At 47.9% G+C, this 8,575-nt stretch overlaps 1 protein-coding gene across 23 annotated transcripts in view; it reads left to right on the plus strand.

Moving 5' to 3' along the window:
• The first annotated feature begins 3,824 nt into the window (after positions 1 to 3,824).
• The window catches only part of Phf21a (PHD finger protein 21A), a 206,412-nt gene continuing 201,661 nt past the window's right edge, over positions 3,825 to 8,575 (plus strand). For 6 of the 23 annotated variants that reach the window (XM_070032501.1, XM_070032502.1, XM_070032497.1 and 3 more), the window contains exons 1-2: positions 5,749 to 6,535; positions 6,653 to 6,776. The gene's annotated coding sequence lies outside the window, so the exon portion shown is untranslated. Of the gene's footprint in view, positions 4,341 to 4,755; positions 4,789 to 5,625; positions 5,720 to 5,746; positions 6,536 to 6,652; positions 6,777 to 7,387; positions 7,539 to 8,575 lie in introns of those variants that run through there. The other 17 variants (XM_070032496.1, XM_070032491.1, XM_070032500.1 and 14 more) reach the window with 11 other exon arrangements.

Consider the following 8,575-nt stretch of genomic DNA (forward strand, 5'->3'; position numbering starts at 1 on the left):
TCTCTGAAACTTCAATGACTTGTATTAGTGGAGTATTTGGTGGCAAAATCGTCAGCTTATTTCTGGGACTCTTTAGCAGTATGCCATTTAGCCCTTACACCTAGTCCACAAGGCAAATGTGTACTTTATGGGCAATACCAAGGTTCTGAGAGCCTAAGTGTTTTGCCTAAGGCCACCCAATCAGTGTGTGCTTACTTAGCAAGTACCCAGTGTCAGATACAGAAAGGTATTTAGAGCTGGAGATAGAGCCTCTAAAATTTATCATGACACTAATCTTACAACTTTCAATCAACCTGAGACCCTCCCTCACCGAACCCCATGCGCAAAATCTGCACTTCGAAGGTAATGGAATGCCTGACACCTGTTCTGTTTCTCCAGTACACTCATTGAGGGCACAGGAAAGATGCATTGTACAATCCTATACTAAGCACTTACATGAATGTTTGCATTCACTCTTCTCAATGGTCTTATGAGACCTGCATTATTGTTGTTATTATTACTGTCATTGTTGGGGTGCTGGAGACTGAACTCAGTGCCTTGAGCATGCTAACTACCCACTCTACTACTGTGCTACACCAACTGTAACATATGCATACAAAATAGGACAACTGAGACTCAGAGAAGTAACTTGACTGAAGTGCCTTAGTTGAAAGAGAGTCTTTGTAGGTACCAGCATCCAAGTCTGTGTGATTCCTCTATCCTTGAACCTCTTAAGAGTGAGGAAGAGACCGGGTACCCCTGGCTCACACTTGTAATCCTAGCCACTTAGGAAGCTGAGATCTGAGGATCACAGTTCAAAGCCAGCCCAAGCCAGAAAACCTGTGAAATTCTTATCTGCAATTAAGCAGCAAGTAGAACTGTGGTTCAAGTGGTAGGGAGCCAGCCTTGAGTAGAAAGAGCTTCAACTAAGCCTGAATACTTCCATTAAAAAAAAAAAAAGCGAGGAAAAGGAGGCAAATAGAAGCATGGTCTATCAAATTATAGTATACATTTGTTTATATGTTGTCTATGAATGCTTTTGTGTCATAAGAATGTAGAACTGAGAAACTGTAACATATACAAAAGCCTAACCTGTCTTTCAAATAATAAGTATGCCCACCAGTTCTATAGGATTACACATTAATGCACAATTTCTGAACATATTTTTTCTTCTATAAAATTCTGGGGAGACCTTACTCATGCAACTGTAACCCCTCTGTACAGTATTTTTACAATAAAAACATATAAAAAATTCTGGGGAGAAAAAATTATTTTTCTTCAGAAAGACTCCTAAGGTAAGACTTCCTCTGAAAAAAAAAAATCAACTTCTGGGATGGTTTGAAATGACACCATTAAGTTGAGGGTTCTATGATGACTTGGTCTTGTTTGAAAGGCCCAATCCTCCATCACTTTAAACACAGCAGAGATCTGGGGGGGGGTTGAGTGGGGGGGATAGAGGTGGTAAAATTGGGTCTTTCCACTAGTCCTTCCCTTATTCGTCTTGACCGCACTACAGGTTTAGCTTCACAAGATGAGTTCATCCACGCTTCTCCAATCATTTATAGGGATTTTCATTTTCACTCTTAAACTCTTACATACTTTCTCTACTGTGAATTTTCAAAACAATGCTCACACTATTAAATGGCCTACACATTAAACCATATAGGTTTTTATTTTTATTTTTTTAATTTTAAGGAATCAAAATTTACCCTAATTGTTTCCTCTTGAGAAGTTAAACTTAAGTTTTGCAGGTCACAGAAGGAAGAACACGCCTTCATAGTGGATGATCTCAAAGCACCTCTGGTAAGAACACACAAGGTGAAGAGTGTGTGTTTATCTTTAAACAGCATTTCTTTGAGAAAATGTTATTTAATGGAAAAGATGTGACTAGTAGCAAATCAAGTCCAAGGCTATTCCTGGTTCTGCCAGTGACTCACTTTGACTTTGGGCAAATCATCTAACCACTGTTGCTCTTTATCTACGAGAACTGGACTTCATGCCTATGGGAGTTGCACGGCTAATCAATGCCTGGAAAATGCGTAGTGGCAGATGCTCCAAAAGTGCTGAGCCTTAAAAACAAAACCACCCCCACCACCCCCTATTTGTATTCAGTTGAGGCTGGGGTTTATTGTTATTTAACATTCGAAGGCCAACACCGTGTGAAGTCCAGCGTCCAGCACAGATCCTATCACGGTCCAGATGGGATTTATTTATTTATTTATTTTTAGATCTAAGATGTTGGGAGTTTTTCTTCTTTATGGTGGTTGGAGGCTATTTTAGAATCAAGTAATACAGCCGTACTAACATGTGATGCTTTAAGTTGAAAACTATCGATTAAAAAAAAAAATCTCAATTACTCCCCCCCCCCGGGAGGGGAGGGGAGGGGAAGAGAGCCCCCCTCCCCCGCCCCGCCAAGAAATTTCTCAAAACAAGAATTCTTCTGATGTTTCCCCCCCCCCTCCTTCCTCCCTGCAGTTCTCCATGTTACAGTCCTTGGAGGAGGTAGAACAAGCATAAAATACTTTCACTAATAAAATATGACAAACCGCCGGATTATACGTGGCCGATTCCCCGTGATTGCCCTGCTACACAAAGCAGAAAAGTAAATGCCATCATCCCCCCTTAGAACAAAAGAACTTAGGAATATTAAAAAAAAACACACAACATGGAGTGGGGGGGGGAGCAGCGATAAATAAAGGTGAGCGAAGGACCCCGGCCCCCCGCCCCGCCCCGCAGCCAGTGTGGGACTAAGTACAGCTAATAAAGTGGTTCGAGGGTAGTTATTTGGCAAGGGGGCGGGGTGGCGAGGGGAGGGGAGAGGCGGGGAGGGCGCCGGCGAGCGGCGGCCGGGGCTGGCGTGTTGCATTCGACTTGAGGTTGCATCCTTCTCCTGTTGCCTGGACCACGCTCCCCCCCCCCCATTGCAGTGCTTCCTCCTCGCTTCCCCTCGCCGCTTGTTTTCTTCTCTCCCCCCCATCTCCCCCCCCCTCCCTGCAAACTGCTGTTGCACGGGAGGGAGTTGGGGCCGCTCCGGAGCTCCGGTGCAGCTCCGCGGGCGGGAGGGGGGGGGGGAGTTGGGCTCGGGCCGCGGAGTTGGGGAGGGGGTGGAGGGGGGAAAGAAGGGACGCAGCGGGCTCCGGCCTCGCCTCGGCTGCACCGGAGCCGAAGCTGCAGCGCTGCTCGGGCTCGGGATTGCGGCGGCTCCGGCGGAGTTTGGTAGCGGCCGCTGGGCGCGCGGCCCCATCACCATCGCCGCCGCCGCCGCTGCACTGGAGTTTGGCTGCCGCTGCCCTACTTCACTCTAGTTTAGTTTCACTCACTTTACATCCGGGTTTTTTCCCTAGGCAATGGGGGCCGCAGCACACCCCGTTCCTTAGGCAAAGTGAAATAAATTCGCCGCACCGACACGTCAAGTAGTCCGCCTGCCCGAGCGCCGCCGCGGGTCCCCGCCGCCCCGCGCCCCCCCCTCCCAACGCCCCCGGTGGGGTCCCCCGCGCGTCCCACGAGCGACTGACGGAGGATCAAGGGCCCGGGCCGGCCTCCGTACAACTCCGCCCGGCGCCCCCTCCCGCCCCGCCGTGCCCCTCTCCCTCACGGCACCTCCTCGACCCCCCCCCCCTCCACCCCTCCCCTCCCCATCACCACTCGTCCCCGCTTTCCCAGCCCCAGTCCCTCTCGTCCGGGCTCTCGGGTGCGGCGGGGACGCGCACGGCGGCGGCGCGCACGGCGGCGGGCCGGCGGGGCCGCGCGGCGGGCTCCCGCGCGGGCGAGTGTGTCTGGGCCTGGGCGGAGGGATCCCCGGGCTGAGGCGGCGGAGGTGCTGCGGCCCGGGGCCGGGTGGTGAATGGGCTGGTGGTGCTCGCTGCTGCTGCTGAGAGGAGGAGGAGGAGGAGGAGGAGGATGAAGAGTTGGGCTTGTTTGTCTCCCACAGTTTCTCTCCCGCTGCTCTGATTCCTCCCTCCCCAGTCCGGCCCGGGGCCTGTGTGTGTCTCTCCTGGAGGAGGAGGAGGCTCCAGTTCCTCCCCCCCACCCCCTCCTCCCCACCCCCCCTTGCCTGGGGAAGAGGAGGAAAGAAACAGCCCAGAGAGAGAGAGTGAGTGAGTGAGTGAGAGAGAGAGAGAGGGAGAGAGAGGGAGAGAGGAGGAGGAGGAGGGAGAAGGGAACAACCTACCATCTTAACACACTAATATCTAAAAAGTGCGAGAGGCCCAGAGCAGCAGCAGCAGAAGCAGCAGCAGCAGCTCCAGCTTCTTCCCTCCCTCCCCATGAAGAAGAGTTCCCTCCTCCTCCTCCTCCTGCTTCTCCTGCTCAGAGTTCCTGCCTCCAGCTGCCAGGGGGGACAGCCAGCCAGCAGCAGGAGGGTGCAGTATCCCAGCTTTTCCATTCTCTCCTCTCCTCCTCACTCTCCTCTCTCTCTTTTTTTTCTGGAGTAGCTCTATTTCCCCTCCCTCCCCCTCTCCTCTCTCTCTCTCTCTCTCTCTCCTCTCTCTCCCTCTCTCTCCCTCTGTCTTGTCTCTGGTGTTTGTCTCTGGGAGGAACTGGGGCTGCTTGCTTGGAGTTTGTAGTGTGGGGGGGGTAGAGATAGGGGGAGGGGAGGGGTGTGTGGGAGGGAGGAGGGAAAAAGGGGGTGTTCTCGCTAGGACCCCTCAGTCAACTTGAGATTTGAGCAATAACTTCCCCTTCGGGGCGCCCCCCTGCGTGCCCTTCCTATCCTTACCGCCACCCCCCCCGAAAAAAGACAATGGGAAAACCTCGTCGTCCCCCCCTTCCGCCCCTCTGCCCTCCACCCCTCCCCAGGATAGATTGGAAGTAAGTTTATGAGCGGCCTCGCGAGCCTGGGCGCTGAGTGCAGGGCCGGAGCGGGTGACAAGAGGCGGCGCGCCGGGGGTGGCGGGGAGGGGGCGTCACATTGTCCCCGCGGGGGGCCGGGCTGGGGGGGCTGGAGGCGGGGGGCTCGGAGCCTCGGCCCGGGGATGGTCGCCTGGCGGCTTTCACCCTCCCCCCTCCCCCCTTACCCACCCGGGATGCTGTTAGGGGGAAGTTTTTATTATCATTATTTATTTAATTAAAATTATTTTGGGGGAAAACCATCTTGTTTGGTGACTGAAGGATTTGGATTAAAAAAAAAAAAAAAGCTGCGGCTGCTGACGCTGCCGGGCCCGAGTGTGTGTGTGTGTGAGTGTGTGTGAGTGTGAGTGTGTGTGTTGGTGCATTTGTCTAGGGTGGCCGGAGCAGCGTTGGGGAAATTCCGCTTATTCTTCTCTTCTTCTTCTTCTTCTTCTGCAACTTGTTATTCTGGAGAGTCTGCCTGCACCCCTCACCCCGCGGCCGGCCCTCCCCGCAGTCGCCCCCGCCGCCGGCCGCGGGGCGCCCCGGGACCCCGCGCGGAGGGGCCGGGGCTGGACAGGCCGCTCGGAGAGGGGCCGCGGCCGCCCCTCCCCCGCCCGCGCCCCCGCCGGGGAGGGAGGGAGGGAGGGGGAGGGCGGGAGGGGGAGGGGCGCGCGGAGTGGGACTCTTTCCGTTTGGTCCAGCCCCGCCGAGCACGCAGTTCCCAACACTTCTCGTCATCCCCTCTCTCCTCTCTCTCTCTCTCTCTCTCTCTCTCTCTCTCTCTCTCTCTCTCTCTCTCTCTCTCTCTCTCTCTCTCTCTCTCTCCCCCCTCCTCTCTTTATTCTGCTGAGCGGTGCTGTTAGGATTTCTTCTTCTTCTTCTTTTTTAAACCCTGGCCACGTTCATGATGGTGGGTAGCAGCAAGGTGTCCCTGGCAGGGGAGGGTTTGGGCACCGGCCTGGAGAATGTCTCCTTTCAACTTTGTTGGTGGCTGTGCACCCCGGTGAAGGGAGGAGGCCGGACTCGCCGGTGGTGGAGGGTTGTAAAATGTGCCGAGAGTGATTTCCAAGTAGTTGAGTTGTGGAGGGAGATGAGGGTACGACTGACTTGCTGCATGGCAGGCAGGTTTTGTTTTCATTGGTGAATCCGGTGTCATCATATTCCGGTCATATGTTGAAATAATTCTTTGTTTAGGGCTTGGAAGTAGAGGATCTCACCCTGCCCGTCCACACTGTGGTGGTGGTGGTGTTGTTGTTTTAAAATGATGTCTCTGGGAGGATGGATGTCGAGAATTTCAGGATGTGAGCTGAGATCCGGGCGTGTGTGGGCCTCATACTGGCCTTGACAGTGAACTTTGTGGCTGTGTTTCGGATTTCAAAGATTTTTTTTTTCTTGCCCCATAGCTGGGGTGCAAGTTGTGCATTTTTCTTAATGGTAAGATGTCAGGAATGTAGATGCTTGAGCTGGGGGAAGTTAGGGAACATTTATACATTAATAATTGATGGCTGAATATTAGAATCAGATTAATTTGGGCTGATGAAAGTTTTTTTCCCCCCCTTTTCTTTTTAAAGCAGTTGTGCACTCTAGGAAGGAAGCCTTTTCATAGACTTACTTTATAGGGGTTCTTTGAGGCGAGGAGCTGGGATACCGTCTTTTAAAGAGAGTACCCACCAACATCAACATCTGCAGCTTTATGGAGGGCCTGGTATGGGGACTGAAATTGAGGGTAAGCCCTGTAAGCCTTCTTTTCAGTGTTTATGTTATTTGTTTACATTTGATGTTCACTCACGTTTGGGCAGAAGAAATAAATAGGTCAGCTGTTTTGTTTTGTTTTGTTTTGAAGGCTAGCTCCCATCCCTCCTTCTCCTCACCCCCCAAAGTTTCACAATTTACTTGGTTTATATATAGTCTTGTAGAAAACCATTACTACATTTTTACTGGAAATACTATTACTCATTTTGAATTCGGTAAGTTATTTCTTACTCTCTTCTGTCTTCACTTGTATATGGAATCTGTGTTGTGGGCTAAACACTAGCTATTAAGGGCCATTTAAAATGTCTGAAGATTGAATTTTAAAATCTCAGGACATATTTTTTGACTGTAAAGCAGAAGTTTTTGTTTGTAGTTGCACTCATGTTTATTAAAAAATTTCTGTGCTTAAAACTTTGTAGATGCACAACTCTCCTTAAGAGAGGAACATAGTAATAGTGTTGAAGAGTCTCAACACACAAACTAATATGTTAAAATATTCCAGGTGCTTTCTTTACATCACACTTTTGTTTTTGTTAACATTACTATTTGGAATTTGACTGGAAATGCTTGGCTGCCCATTATAAAGTCATTTTATGTTTAAGTGTATTGGAAGGCATTTTAACTTCAGTTTTTAGACAGGTTTATTTTAAGTATGTTGTGCTTTGGACACAGGCAAGTCTTTATTGAACTGAAATAGTAATAGATAAAAAGATCTATTGATGCCATATTTTATTTTTAAAGTGTTATAAATAATGGCTGGGGAGTTATTTATTTTAGTTTTGAAGGGTCCATCCTTTCTATTCAATTATCTTCTGCTTCCATGAAGATCCTTACATCCAGCAGGAGGTGCTACAGCAAGATAAAGGATTCTTTTTTTTTAATTTAAAATTTTTTAAAATTTAATTTTGAGAGTTTTGCTACTTGTGGAAGCTCTGCTTAGCTTTAAGCAACAGATTAAAGTTCCAGGAAGACTTTGAGTAAGTCCATTCTAAGTCTATTAATAAATTATGTTGCTATATGAAACTGCAGTTTTTGACTGCTTTTTTTTCTTCCCTGTTTAATGATACTCTGTGAAGTAAATTTGTTATTGTGGATTACTTAAGGATGAGGGGTTAGGTACAAAGTACTGTTCAGTTATTTTTCTTTGAGGGAATGTTTGTCTGGTATTGATGAGTGGGTTAAAAATATGCCCAGTTGTAATAAATAGAAATGGTGGTATGATTTGGGACCTTTAAGTTTTGTGATCATCCCTATAATAGATATAGAGTAATAGAGATTTATGGAAAGAGGGATCTTATATGGAAAAAACGGATGACTTTTTTTGTATGACCCGTCCCTCCCCTCTTGAATCTGTGGACAATGATTCTAATATAAAAGGTTTCTCAGACACTTAGTTTTTTATATACACCTATCTATTGATATATTCAAGTGGGCTTTCAAATATAGATTTTTAAAATCTTAAGTTGTAGTTAGTTATTAATAATGTTACAGATCATTAATGATATATCTATTACTAACACTTAACAATAACTGCATAAAAAGGATGGTGGCCACGTTAACAGTTTCATAGCATTTACAGTACATGGTCCTTGGAACTGTGCTATTGTTGAGTGATTATCAGATATGTACTGCTGTGCTTGCTTCTAAAGTTTTATATCAGAGTTTTAAAAACTTAGGATACATAAAAAGTCAGCAGACTTGCTCTGAATTATCTATTTGGTAGGCACAATATTGTACTTTTTTTCAGATGAAATTAGTAATACATGTAAAAGTTCTTTGAAAATTGCCAGAAGCCATGTAGATATTAAGTAGTTGAGACTGATAACCAATTAAAACATGAGCTGAGCTTCTATCTTGAAATGCTAACTTTCTCCAAATCAGTTGGGAAGTTAATGCATTAAATGTGTACTCTGGACATTTTATGAATTTTTAAAAAAATACTTCTGTGGTTACCAAAATCTCTTTGTTACACTTTGAAGCTTTTGTTTAAAAAATGCTGTGAAGGCAGTTTCCC

This window comes from Dipodomys merriami, unplaced genomic scaffold (assembly GCF_024711535.1).
Source record: "Dipodomys merriami isolate MVZ:Mamm:240054 unplaced genomic scaffold, mDipMer1.0.p SCAF_21, whole genome shotgun sequence".
In the NCBI taxonomy this organism is placed as follows: Eukaryota; Metazoa; Chordata; class Mammalia; order Rodentia; family Heteromyidae; genus Dipodomys; species Dipodomys merriami.